Raw genomic sequence first — 14,407 nt, 5'->3', positions numbered from 1 at the left:
TACTGGAGAACAAACAAAATATACCAACTTAATGATGTTACAGAAAGCTGCCTGAATGCTTTCGATTGTGTGTTTATCAATAATCCCACTACACCAGGCACTTTCAGATGTATACAATTTAAAACCATGAATAGCAGTGGATGCCTAACTGGAAGAGCTGAAATCCAACTGGGGGGCTTCACCTCCAGGTTCTCCCAATTATTATAACCTACCTAACCTAATGCAAAACTAAGATGTGCGTTATGTCACACTGGCACCTCTTTCCTTCATTCTTTCCTCTTCCTTCTGTCTGTGGGTGACTCTACACTGAGTGACAAGCCAAATGGTTTCCTGTACACCAGGAAACCATTTACTACATTGGGTGGTAACCATATAACCAAATTATGGTGCCTGACTCTTTAGTGGGTAATTGCGGCACTCCAGTCGGATTAAGCCAGTGAACGTTTATATCCAAAGGGTGGTTGGGGTTATTGCTCATGTAATGCCACTCAGGGATGAGTGAGGCTGGTCACTCTCATCTTGAATGTCACGACCAGTTTGCCTAGCCCCGGGCTCCTACTCTCCTCATGGGGCAACGTAGGATTGGATGATGGATGGATGGATAAAAATGGCACCAACACAGTATCATGCATTAAGAGCATTTATTAATCATTGGCACAATCGTCACCTGACCATGCGATGGCGAAACACTTGCTCAGGTTGGTGAGCACATGACTGCACTTGACAGGGGTAATATTAGGGGTTTTGGGTGGAGCCATGGTGGTGCTGTAGTATTCCACGAGGCCAAATAGAATGCAGACAGATGAAGAGGCAACTGATCATCAGGGCAGAGTGCAGGAGAGAGGCAGCTCAGCTGGTGTATCTGGCGGCGTGTGGTTTGAATTATCATAATGGCGGGGATAACCATGTCGAACAGTGAAAAAGGGTTTAGTTTTATAAATGTCAAAACAATTAATTGTCAAATACCGATAATGATTGGTCAAAAAATGAGGGCGTGGTGTCCTCCGAATTCTTCAAGGCAAATTTTGAAAATTTTTCTAGGCTTTTTTCAAAATTTTCTGGCCATTATCTAAGGATTTATCTGGCTTGGACTTGCTCTTCGACTTGGATGTACCTGCCCACATCTATTCATCCACAGTTCTGTGCATTTCTGGTGAGTAAAACAATAATCCATATCATTTTAGGTGTTTATTTAACCCACCCCATCCCATCGACGTATGGGTACGTTGCAACGATTTGCATTTGCCAGTCCCGGCGACGTACCAGTACGTCGTGCAATTGCAAGGTCCCTAATTTGCACAATTTTCAATTTTCGCACGTGATTTTTCGTATGTATACACGGGACACCTTCCTCTATTCCTCTACAAGATGCCAAGCAGGGACAATGCCTTACACTGCATAACCTCCCCCCTCCCCCCCTCACGCCATTGTCTTGGCAAAGGACCTGTTACCAGTGACCTGCCTAGTAAAGATATTCAGGGCCAGAATGATTCCCCAATCGATGACAATGTGGAGGACAATGTTTACATAGCATTAGAAGAAGAAACGACCAGAAATAATGATCAGGTAATGTGGCAAAAAAAGGTCAGGTATGGTGATTAGTTAGTGAGTGAAACAATGCTTATAATGCCTTTATTACTGCTTGAAAACCAATATACTCACATACTACATATACATTCATACCAAGTAAATAAATAAATACCGTTTATGAGTGGATAAAATAGTTACCCTCCCATAGAACTCGTTTTCTTTGGTGCCAGCATGTTAGAAAACCCACTCAGGTAAGGAGGAACTCCTACCTGGATTGGGCACTTTAAACCTCAGGTGAGCGATTTCTCTATGAATTTTCGATGTTTCTCACCAAAAGCAAAGGTTTTAGCCAAAAAAAAAAAAAATTCGAAAATACCTCGGGACTGGGGGATGTCGGAGGTGAGGAAAACCTCGGGACGTGACGGGTTAATTATCATGTACATATTTCTCACATTTTCAGAGGTCTCTCCTGATAGTCAAAAAAAAAAAAAAAAAAAAAAAAAAAAAAAAAAAAGATCCTTGATCCCCTGCCATTTGGATTACAGGACTTTAACTGTATGTAGAAAATACTTATTCACCTGTAGTGTTGGGAATGATAGAAGTAGTGTATTTGCCTAGTTGTGATATACAGGAAATGAGCTATGGTCGTGGGGTCCCGTCTCTTTTTCTCGTTAAGTCAGATTTTGCTTTGAACTCATTTAAGGTTTTAGACTGGACCATCTCTTTTGTCCAGGCTGTTCTGCAGGTCTGTGTATCTATATGGAAAGCTATATTTCTTGATATCCTTCAGACAACTTGGCTTTTTCAGTTTCATTCCATGTCCTCTTGCTACTCTCCCATCCCATACAAACAGATCATTTTTACCAATTCTTTCTATTCCCATCATTGCCCTGAACACTGCAATCATGTCGCCCCTTTCTCTCCTTTCTTTTAGTGTAGGCAGGTCCAGCTTTTCCAGTCTCTCTCCGAAAGACAGATCTGCCAGGCTGGGGACCATCTTCGTTGCTGTTCTTTGTATTCTCTCGATCTTATTTATGTCTTTCTTCTTGTGTGGGGACCACACTACTGCCAAATATTCCAACCTGGGGCGGATCATGGCCACTATCAGTTTTTTCCTCATTTCCACATCCATGTAACGGAATGCCACCCGTATGTTAGTCAAGAGATTGTATGTCTCTCTAACTATCTTGTTAATGTGTTTTTCCGGTGACAAACTATCCTGGACCAGCACTCCCAAATCTTTCTCTTCTCTCACTTTTTTCATTGATTCATTACCCATCATATAATTCAGTGATGGCCTCTTGGTACTCTTACCCATTTCCAATATCTTACATTTTTTTGCATTGAATTTCATTTCCCACATCTGGCTTCAATCTTGGATCCTATTCAGGTCTTCCTGCAGTATTTTACAGTCTTCCTCGACATCTACTCTCCTCAAGATCTTTTCATCATCAGCAAACAGACTTGCGTAACTGTTCACTCCATCTACCACATCATTTACATAAATCAGGAACATTACTGGTGCTAGCACTGAGCCCTGTGGGACTCCACTTGTTACTTCCCTCCATCCAGACATCTTGTCCTTTATTACAGTCCTCATATGTGTCTCTCAAGAAGTCACACATCCACTCCAGGACGTTTCCCTTCAGTCCTCCTACGTGTTCCAGTTTCCACATTAGTTGCTTGTGGGGTACCTTGTCAAAGGCTTTCTCCAGATCTAGATACACACACAATCCACCCAGCTGTCTCTCTCCTGTAACACGTCAATCACTCTTGAGTAAAAGCTCAACAAGTTGGAAACACGTGACCTTCCACTTCTGAATCCAAACTGGCTCTCAGCCCAATATGTTCGTCTCCTCCAGATATTTTATCCATCTGTCTTTCAGGATTCTTTCACACAATTTTGCGGCTACGCTGGTCAGGGACACTGGTCTATTATTCAGGGGTTCTTCCTTGTTTCCTCCCTTATAAATTGGTACCACATTGGCCCTCTTCCATTCCCAAGGCACTTTCCCTTCTTCCAGAGGACACACAATTAAATCGTGAATCTTATCTGTCCGTTGTTCTCTGCATTCTTTCAGTACCCAGGTAGAGATTCCATCCGGTCCTGGGGCTTTCCTTACATCTTGAGTTTCCAGTAATTTATACACTTCCTGCACTTCCACTTGTATGTCTTTTATCACTGCATTTCAAGTCACACCCTCCCCCTCCGCAAAGTCCCTTTCTTTAGTGAAAACCGATTGGAAACATTTGTTCATTATTTCAGCTTGCATTGCTGCATCTTTATAGATCTCTCCTTCTAATTTCAGTTGGGTGATTCCTTCCTTTTCTTTCAGTTTGCCATTAACAAATGTATAAAACAGTTTGGGTTCTTCCTTACAGTTGTCAATTATACCTTTTTCAAAGCTTCCCTCTTCCTCTCTTCGTATTCTTGTATTTTCATTTCTAGTTCTTTTATATTCTTCGTTTGTTCTGTTATTACCTCTTTCTCCATTTGTTCCATGTCATGTCCCTTTCTTTTTTTGCTATCATGCACCTTCTGTTAAACCAATCCTTTTTCCTCTTGTTTCCCACTTACTCTTGGAACATGTTTCTCCACTTCCAAATTATAGATATCTTGAAAGATATCCCACCTCCTCTGTATCTCTATTGTTTCTCTGAAATTTCTCCAATCCAGTGTGTGTGTGTGTGTGTGTGTGTGTGTGTGTGTGTCCATGCGTGTGCATGCATGCGTGCATGTGTATTTACCCAATTGTATTTGCCTAATTGTGTGTGTGTGTGTGTGTTCTTACCTGATTGCTCTTACCTAATTGTATCTTAACGGGAATGAGTCAAGCTTGTACGTGCCTGTGTACTAAACCATTTTTATCATATATATCCTGAAATTTAGTAATAGTTTTGACACACGCTATTTCATTTGGTAGTGCACTCCACTGATCAATTGCTCCCCCTCCCCCTTTTTTTTTTTATGTGCTCGACTCTGGGCATAGGCTTCACAGCCTGCTCCCGAGGCCCAGTAGTCCTCCTACACACCATACACCTCTACATGTCACCACTTCGGCGCTAACACCCACCGTCTATATTGAATACATGCTAGGGCTGTCTCATACAGGACTGGTGTATTCGTATTAGCGGGGGTATTTTTACGACATGTCAGTGGGTCTTCTGGTAGATCGGTAAAGTCTGCTTTGTTTGAAATTCATATCCTTAAAATTTTCCCTTTCCCAGCGGGGATTTGAACCTGGGTCCAGTAGGACCTCAGGCCACCTCTTTCGTTTCGTTTCATTTTTAAAGGCTCCAACATGCTTGCAAGTGTCAGCCTTGGTCACCTAATGGCAACTCTCCATGCCGCACGATCTATTGCAGCCTCCCTGTTCAGTCCCTTAACCCTGAGGTGACAATGACCTCGTCCCATGTCTTTCTCGGTCTACCCCTCATAACCCTACCCTCAATATTAACGCTTCTTACCTTCCTCACCCAATTATCATCCCCCATCCTCTCCACGTGCCCAAACCATCTCAATCTACCTCTCCTCATCACAACACCAATACATTCCAGTCCCATTTTACCTCTCAACTCTTCCATCGTAAACCCAGCCCCCCCCAGGCTTTGGAAGCAGGGACACATTACACATCCACCTAATCATTGTCATTTCTGTACATCTGAGCCTGCGAATATCCTCCTCCTTTACTGCCCAGGTCTCACTACCATACAGCATTACACTTCTAACACATGCTGCTTGCAGAGACCCATTAGCTCGGAGGGATAGTCCTTTCAATGTCAGGAGAGGCAAGAGCTCCCTGAACTTCTTCCAACCACTTCTCACTCCAGCCCCACCTCCAGCACACAACATGTCTCCCAAATAACAAAACTCTTCCACTCAAGAGATTCACCAGCAAGTTTAACCCGTTCACGCCTGACAATCTCCATCTGCTCTCCCCGACACACCGCACACATAAAATCAGCTTTATCTCACAGTCTACCTCTGATACCACTACATCTCTTGTGCACCCATTTATCACTAACACTGCACAAGATGGAATTACATCCCATGCCCTTGTGGCAAATTGTACATGGCCACTCTCCCTCGTCTTTGACAGTATTGTCACCAACCCTAGATACCATCACTTTTGTTTTATCTGCATTTACCCTTAAGTCCTTGTTCCCCATACCATCTCTCCACTTCCTAAACCTTTCCTCCGCCTCCCTTTCGTTCTCTGCAGTCAGCACCAAGTTATCAGCATACAACATCTCCCACGGGAGTCCGTTTCTGAAGTCACGTGAGAGGGCTTCAGGTACCACGATAAACAACATGGGACTCAAAACTGACCCCTGATGCACACCAATGTTCACGGAAAACTCATCACTCAAATCTCCATTCACTCTTACCTGGGTGTGAGCACCCACATACATAGCCCTAACCACCCTAACCAGCCACTCCTCCAAGCCAAGCTTTCTTATTGCCCACTTCACCACCTTTCTAAGGACTCTGTCAAAGGCCTTTTCCAAATCAACAAAAACAAAATACAGATCCCTTTTCTTCCCAGTATATTTTTCCTGAAGCTGTTGAGCAATGAATATGGCATCAGTGGTCCCCCTACCTGGCATAAACCCAAACTGCATCTCATTTATATTCACTCTTTCTCTAATCATACCTTCTAAAACTCTCTCCATTACCTTCATTATCTAACCTAAAAGCTTTATACCTCTATAATTTCCTCTTTCCAGGGCATCACCCTTCCCTTTATACACATTTACAATTACACTCTTCAGCCAATCATCTGGGACAACACACTCATAAATAATCATATTTATCAGGTCAGTGACTAACCTCACCCCTATATCTCCTGAGGCCTTCAGCATTTCGGCAGTCAACCTAGACACATCTGCTGCCTTCCCCACCTTCATCATGCCTATTGCCTCACTCACAATAGCATCATCAGTCAAAGGCCAAGGGCCAAACACTGGATCTGCTGGCTCTAAATCTTCCCTGTCCCAGTCAAACTCCTCATTCAGCAACTAGCTATAATGCTCTCTCCATGCATCTTTAATATCCTCACTGTTCACCACTACCCTTCCTTCATCATTCTTCACACACTGCTTACCTATAATATCCCGATTATCCCTCTTCATCTGATTTGCCACCTTAGTATCATATTTTTCCTTTTCCCATGATTTAGGTTATCAAGTAAAAGTCTCTGTGACTCAGACTTTGCCCTGTGAACCTCTCTTCTAGCCCTACACTTGACAGCCAAGTATTCCTTCTCTATACCACCCTTCTTCCATTCCCGGAAAAGCCTTCTTTTCTCCTTAACTGCAGCTTCTACACCCTCATCCCACCACCAAGTTTCATTATGTCTTGGTGGTCCTCTTGTCCAACTGCATATTACATCAGTAACTCTCAAGAGATTGTTCTTGAGGGCTCTGTACTGTTCATTAACACCTCTGTCTACGGCTCCCTGTTCAGCCACCACTCTCCTCATCTTGCTATAGAAGTCATCTCTACCAGTTGAATTTCCTTATGTCTTCATTGCTGCTGTTTTTATGTAATTTTTTGCAGTGTCCTCTTGCTGATGCTTCCTCATAGATTATGTATTCATTTATGTCTATTTTTTCTTCCCCTGAGATGGATTTATATAACATAATCATGGCTCCTCTTTTCCCTCTCTCCTGTAGTGTTCGTGGATTTAGCTTTTCTAGTCTTTCTTCATAGCTTAGATCCCTTGAGCTTCATACCCATCTTGTAGCTGCCCTTTGCTCTCTTTCAATATTATCTATGTGTTTTTTGAGATGAGGATTCCAGACTACTGATGCATAGTCCAGGGTTTGTCTGATGAATGATGTTGTTATCTTTCTCAGCATGTCTTCATTTATATACTGTATATGAATGCTATTCTCTTATTAGCAAGCAATGTATGCATGTTATATACCTTCTTATTGATGTGGTCAGCTGGAGATAGTCTGTTCTGACAGTGACTCCTAGGTCCTTCTCCCTTTCTGATTATGTATGGTTGATCTTCCTAACTTATAAGCCCAGTGTGGTCGTTTCTCACTTTTACTAAACTTAATTACACGACACTTGTCCACATTAAATTCCATTTGCTATTTATTGCTCCATTCATGAAGCATATTTAATTCTTCTTGTAGCTCTTTGGAAGAATCTGTGTTAGTAAATTTCCTTTGTATTTTTGCATCATCCGCAAACACATTTAGATAGCTTCTATTTCCATTGTTAATGTCTGTGTCATTTATATGTACTAAAAACATAATTGGTGCCAGAACTGAGCCCTGTGGAACTCCGCTAATCACTTCCCTTCATGATGAGTAATTTCCCCATAGTACTGTTCTCATTTCCCTTTTTCTGAAAATATTCTGCATCCAACAGTACAAATTGCCTTTGATACCTCCTTGATGGTACAGTCTCCATAAAAGTCTTTGGTGTGGTACTCTGTCAAATACTTTCTTGAAATCTAAATAGATACTGTCCACCCATCCTTCTCTTTTCTGTGATGTTTCTATAACTCTATCATAGTAGCTTAACAGATGAGTAACACATGATTTTCCCTTTCTAAAACCGAACTCCCTTTCTGTTATCATACTTTGTTCTAGATGGTTTACCCAAAGTTTTCTTATTAGCATTTCTAGTAACTTACAACACCGGTCAGTGATACTGGTCGGGAATTGAGTGGATTCTGTCTATTCCCTTTCTTGAATAGGGGAACAATGTTTGCTTTCTTCCAAATACCAGTATCAGGTAGTTTACCTTGACCTAAGGATTCCATGAATATTAAATTCAGTGGTCTGCTTAAATCTTCTGCACATTCATGTAACACCCAACCTGAAATTTTGTCTGGACCATTTGCTTTTCCATTTTCTGATTCACTTAACCCTTCCTGTACTTCTTTTTCTGATATTTATTTATCTGGTAATACATGTGGGCATACATGTTCCATATCACCTCTTTCAAAATTATTTTCTTTTGTAAAAACTGTTTGGAAGTTTTTATGTAATGTTTCACAAATATCTTTCTCTTGTGTATAGATGATCCCGTCATCTGTAATCTATCTATCTATCTATCTATCTATCTATCTATCTATAGCCCGACGCCCTAATCCCGCAAAGGGTGGCCGCAGACAAAACGCCTCCAAGTCACTCTGTCACCCACCATTTGACTCCCCTCCCCCCAGCTGTAATCAACTATGTTTTATCTTTAACTTTGGTTTTGCTTTGTATGTGGCTGTAAAATAGCTTAGGTTGATCATTACTTTTATTCATAATGTGTGTGTGTGTGTGTGTGTGTGTGTGTGTGTGTGTGTGTGTGTATTTACCTATTTGTAGTATACAGGAATTGAGCAGTGCTCATATTGTCCTGTCTCCATATCGACATTTATCAAGTCTACCTTTACACACATGAATGCTTTTCTCATGCACCACCTCTCTGTCTAAGTCGTTCCAAATATTTAAGTATTTACCTAATATATCTAATTGTGATATACACGGAATGTACTATGCTCGTGGGTTTCCGTTTGTTTCTCAATAAGTCAAATTTAGCATTAAACTCGTTTAAGTTTTTAGACTGGACGATCTCTTTGCCCAGGCTATTCCATAAGTCTATACTTCTGCAAGGAGAGCTATATTTCTTGATATCCTTCAAGCAGCTTGACTTTTTCAATTTCATTCCGTGTCCTCTTGTTGCTCTCTTATCCCATAAAAACAGATCTTCTCGGTCAATTTTATCTACTCCCACCATGGTCCTGAACACTGCAGTCATGTCTCCCCTCTTTCTCCTTTCCTCTAAGAAAGGCAAATCCAGCTTTTCCAGCCTCTCTCTGTATGACAGGTCTGCCAGACAGGGGACCATCTTGGTTGCTGTTCTTTGTATTCTCTCAATCTTGTTTATATCTTTCTTTTTGTGTGGGGACCACACTTCTGCTGCATATTCTAACCTGGGGCGGATCATGGCCACTATCAATTTTTTCATCATCTTCTCCTCCATATAATGAAATGCTACTCTTATGTTAGTCAAGAGTTTATAAGTCTCTCCAACTATTTTGTTAATGTGCTTTTCTGGTGACAAACTATCTTGGACCAGCACTCCCAAATCTTTCTCTTCTCTCCTTTTTGTGATTAATTCATTACCCAACATATAATTCAGTGATGGCCTCCTGGTACTTTTACCCATTTCCAATATTTTACATTTCTTTACATTAAATTTCATTTCCCACGTCCGGCTCCAATCGTGTATCCTATCCAAATCTTCCTGCAGTATTTTACAATCCTCCTCAACCTCTGCCTTCCTCAAGATCTTTACATCATTAGCAAACAGACTTGCATAACTGTTCACTCCATCTACCAAATCATTTACGTAAATCAGGAACATTACTGGCGCCAACACCGAGCCTTGAGGGACTCCACTTGTTACTTCCCTCCATCCAGACATCCTATCCTTTATTACTGTCCTCATTTGTCTGTCTCTCAAAAAGTCTCTCATCCATTCCAGAAGTTTCCCCTTCAGTCCTCCTATATATTCTAGTTTCCACATTAGTTTCTTATGAGATACCTTGTCAAAGGCCTTCTCTAAGTCTAAGTACACACAATCCACCCAACCATCTCTCTCCTGTACCACATCAATCGCTCTTGAGTAAAAGCTTAACAAATTAGAAACACATGACCTTCCACTTCTGAATCCAAACTGACATTCAGCCAAAATATTCATCTCTTCCAGATATTTTATCCATCTGTATTTCAGGATTCTCTCACACAATTTTGCGACCATGCTGGTTAGAGACACTGGTCTATAATTCAGGGGTTCTTCCCTGTTTCCTCCCTTGTAAATTGGTACCACAGTTGCCCTCTTATATTCTTGTGGCACTTTCCCCTCTTCCAGTGAGCATACGATTAAACTTTGAATTTTATCCACCAGTTGTTCTCTGCATTCCTCTGTACCCAATTAGAAATTCCATCAGGTCCTGGGGCTTTCCTTACATCTTGAGTTTCCAGTAATTTATACACTTCCTGTACCTCCACTTTTATATCTTTTATGACCGGAACATTTCTAATCACTCCCTCCCCTTCCACAAGCTCCTTTTCTTTAGTGAAAACTGACTGGAAACGTTTGTTCATTATTTCTGCTTGCATTGCCGCATCCTTATAGACCTCTCCTTCTACTTTCAGTTAGGTGATTCCTTCCTTTTGTTTCAGTTTGCCATTAACAAATCTATAAAACAATTTGGGTCATCCTTGCATTTGTCTATTATACCTTTTTCAAAATTCCTTTCTTCTTCTCTACATATTCTTGTGTATTCATTTCTTGTTCTTTTATATACTTCCTTTGTTCTGTTGTTACCTCTCTTTCTCCAATTGTTCCACGCCTTATCTCTCTCTTTTTTTGCTATCATACACCTTAAATTAAACCACTCCTTTTTCCTGTTTTCTTTCCCACTTACTCTTGGTACAAATTTTTCCACTCCCAAATTATAGAGGTCTAGAAAGATATCCCACTTCCTCTGTATCTCTCTTGTTTCTCTGAATTTTCTCCAATCTGCATTTTCAAAAAAAGTTTCTCAATCCTGTAAAATTTGCTTTCCCAAAGTTGTATCTTCTCTGTCTATGAAGCTTGTCTCTTGGCTCGACGTTCCCTATCAACATGTGGAACTCAATGACCACATGATCACTTTTCCTAAAGGACAGAGATATTTCAATGATTCTATTACATCGGGTTCGTTGGTAAACAGTAAATCTAACCTTGCTGGTGTGTCCTCACCTCGAAACCGTGTCTCTTCTTTGACCCATTGCATCATCACATTGTTCATTATTATATTTAATAACATAGTGCTCCATGAATCCTCGCCGCCTCCCGAGTACCATTCCTCCCAGTTCACCTCTTTACAGTTAAAGTCGCCCACCAAAATTATATTATTGCTTTTCTCAGTTATTTTTTGTAAATAGCTAGCCATATCTGACAACATCTCATGGTATTCGTCATCCTTCCATGCTCTCGTCTTTGGGGGAACATACACTACCTTCATATCTCTCTTAACATTCTCTCCAGTTTCTAATTTCATATATATCACTTCAGCCCTGCCTTCTCCCATTTCCACAGTATCTACATTTATGTTGTTCTTCACTGCTATCATCACTCCTCCTCCCGTTTTTTCTTTTCTGTCTTTTCTCCACAGTTTGCATTTACCATCTCCCAAATGAACATCAATATCTTCTCTTAATTTGGTCTCTACAAAGCACATGACATCAGGTTCATGATCTCTCAAGAAATCGTTAATTTTAATCCTTGTCGTTATGAAACCATCAGCGTTAGTATATATCACCTTCAAATTATTTGACGTTTTTAACCCCTTAACCACGGGGCATCACTTCGTGATGCTTGGGAGCAAGGGATCATACCGCGGGGCGTCGCTTTTGTGATTCTGTGTTATTTTGAATTTACCCGGGCTTCCAAGTGGGGGCTTGTATCATCTATCAGTACTGCCAATGTCCAGCATTAGTCAGCACTCCTAATCTCATCTGTACTCCCATCCATTGTTGACAATTTAGCCATTTCTCCCCGTTCTTGACTCCCCTCCCTACTCCCCCTCCATTACCCTATCCTCTCGCCTGCCCGGCCGTGCTACGCTAAGTAAATCTTCCTTGGAATTTTTCACTGATTTCATCCATTGAAATAAGCCCTATGCCCTATTCTTATACCAAATAATACTGTATATACAAGAAAGAAATAAGGTAAGTGAGAGTGCCATACACCTGGAATTGGCTAATTATCACCTGACAACACCTCACGTGCACTCGTTCGCTAATTTTCGCTGTTTTTTTCCCCCTTGAAATATGCCGTATAATCTATTTTCGTAATAAATATACATATAAGGAGGCAAAGGAGAATCCTAAGTGATATTTACATTCACCTGGAACTACCTAATTTATAATGTATTGTCTAGATTTCCTGCCAATCATTTCAGTGCTATACATAGCTGTTTCAAGAGCTAACGTTGGTAGCACTGAATATCCCCTAAGTAGACCTCCACTCGGCCCTCCCTTATTAGTTTACTCTCATCTTCCGAAGTGGGGGTACATCTGTTTCCTCTTGGTGACTTCAGGGACTTTTTCACCCCCATGCAAAGGGCCCCGTGACCTTTACCCCCTACTAAACCTCATGTGGAAAGAGGTAAAGGGCTGACAATTGATAAAAGAGTGACTACGATCTTTCTATTGAGTAAAACAGTGCAAGTGGAATTGTAAATAATGTGTAAACAGCAAGTGAAAGTAATGAATGTAAATATACATGAACAGTGGAAAATAGTTTTATAAGTTACTTCAAGTGACAGTGCATAACACAGTGTAAATAAAATAGAAATGTAAATAAAGTAAATAAAATAGAGAACGTAAATAGAAATGTAAATGAGTAGTATTATAAGAATACGAGTATATACCCTAGGAGTAATGAAAGTGAAAGTTTCATTCTAGCATGTCTGAATACTGTGAGTTATGAGAGTGAAGATGAAAGTGACATTCACTCTTAATGCTAGTATACAGTGAATGCTACGTACAGTACTGTATTTTACTGAAAGAAATTGAATCCCTACAGTGACAATAAACTAATACTACTGAAGGAAACTTATAGATAAAGACTGTAGATATATATAAGTGTTATATAGTAATAGAAATATAAAGTGTGAAGGGTTTTATGAATAATAAATGACAGAGTACCAATAGCGAACTAGCGCATAATTAATTTTCATTGCTCATAATTTTCATTGCTTTCACAGTGGGTTTTTTTTTGGAGTATGGATCCCAAACTACTTGAAAATCATAGAGTAGTGTTTATAGTGTTAATATCTGGCTGTGGTAATCATATTACGGGTTGTCAGGAAGTGTAAAGTGGAGACTTCGTTACCCAAATTCAGAGGTCTCCACAAGTCCTACGGTAACTGACGAAGGCTCAACAAACATTCCAGGAGAAAGCTGAAGGTATGTGCCATAAGCGTATGTAATTTTAATATTCTAGGACTAATAACTGATTTTTGGCAAATATTTTTTGAGAGTCTGTCGGAGCCCGAATAACCCCGCGGCACACGCAAAACATCGGTAAACATGCCCGCAGTGTAGGGGTTAATACCCTCTTCTCTCCTACTGTCTGTCCGTACCACTTCCTCAACTTCTGATCTTTCACAGCCACCCCCCTTAGTTTCCTTCACTTCTATTTCCTTAAATACCACTTCCTTACTTTCATATCCATTACTCTCTAAAAAAGAGTATTACATTCTTCCTCTGTCCTCTTATCATTTTTTTCCTTTACTTCTTCCTTCAATGATTTTAAAACTTCTCTTTCTTCTTCATTCAAATCTTTTCTTATTATTATCATATTTTCCATCCCTGCCTCTTTGCTTAATATCCAGGTCACTTTAAGTATCTCATTTATTACACTTTCTGATGTAAACTTGACTCTCATTGGTCTTGTTGCCCCTTTCTTATAAGGCCCTATCCTCCTTACTTCCTCAATTTCTTTTACCCACTTGTCTCCTTCGGGGTCAATCTTGCCTAATATTCCTCTCACCAGGTTCGTGTCTCTCTCGAGTCTTACGAACCTAACCTTTTCTTCCTCTTCCCTGTTTCCAAATATTACCACACATCTGTTCCTTTCTACAGTTTCTCTCACTATTTTCTCTTTTCTTCAGTATTTTCACCACATTTTCTTCCATTTTTTTCTTGTTCATTTCCCTTTCTTCCTGGATGATTTCTCTTAAGCTGACCACTTCTTTCTGTTCTTCTTCTACATGTGCCCACTTTGCCTTATGTTCTTCTAATACACTACTCACCTTCTCCGTTTTATTAGTACTCTCTTCTAGTTTCCTCCTCAATTTGACATTTT

The 14,407-nt window shown here is 40.5% G+C and overlaps 1 protein-coding gene across 1 annotated transcript in view; it reads left to right on the top strand.

Moving 5' to 3' along the window:
• Nucleotides 1–14,407, top strand: part of LOC145404401 (tyrosine-protein kinase CSK-like) — a 402,657-nt gene that overhangs the window by 361,937 nt on the left and 26,313 nt on the right. The gene's annotated exons all lie outside the window — the stretch shown is intronic.

This window comes from Coenobita brevimanus, chromosome 63 (genome assembly GCF_032717465.1).
Source record: "Coenobita brevimanus isolate Jiangsu-jjx chromosome 63, ASM3271746v2, whole genome shotgun sequence".
Lineage (NCBI taxonomy): Eukaryota > Metazoa > Arthropoda > Malacostraca > Decapoda > Coenobitidae > Coenobita > Coenobita brevimanus.
This window is presented reverse-complemented; position numbering and strand designations above follow the sequence as displayed.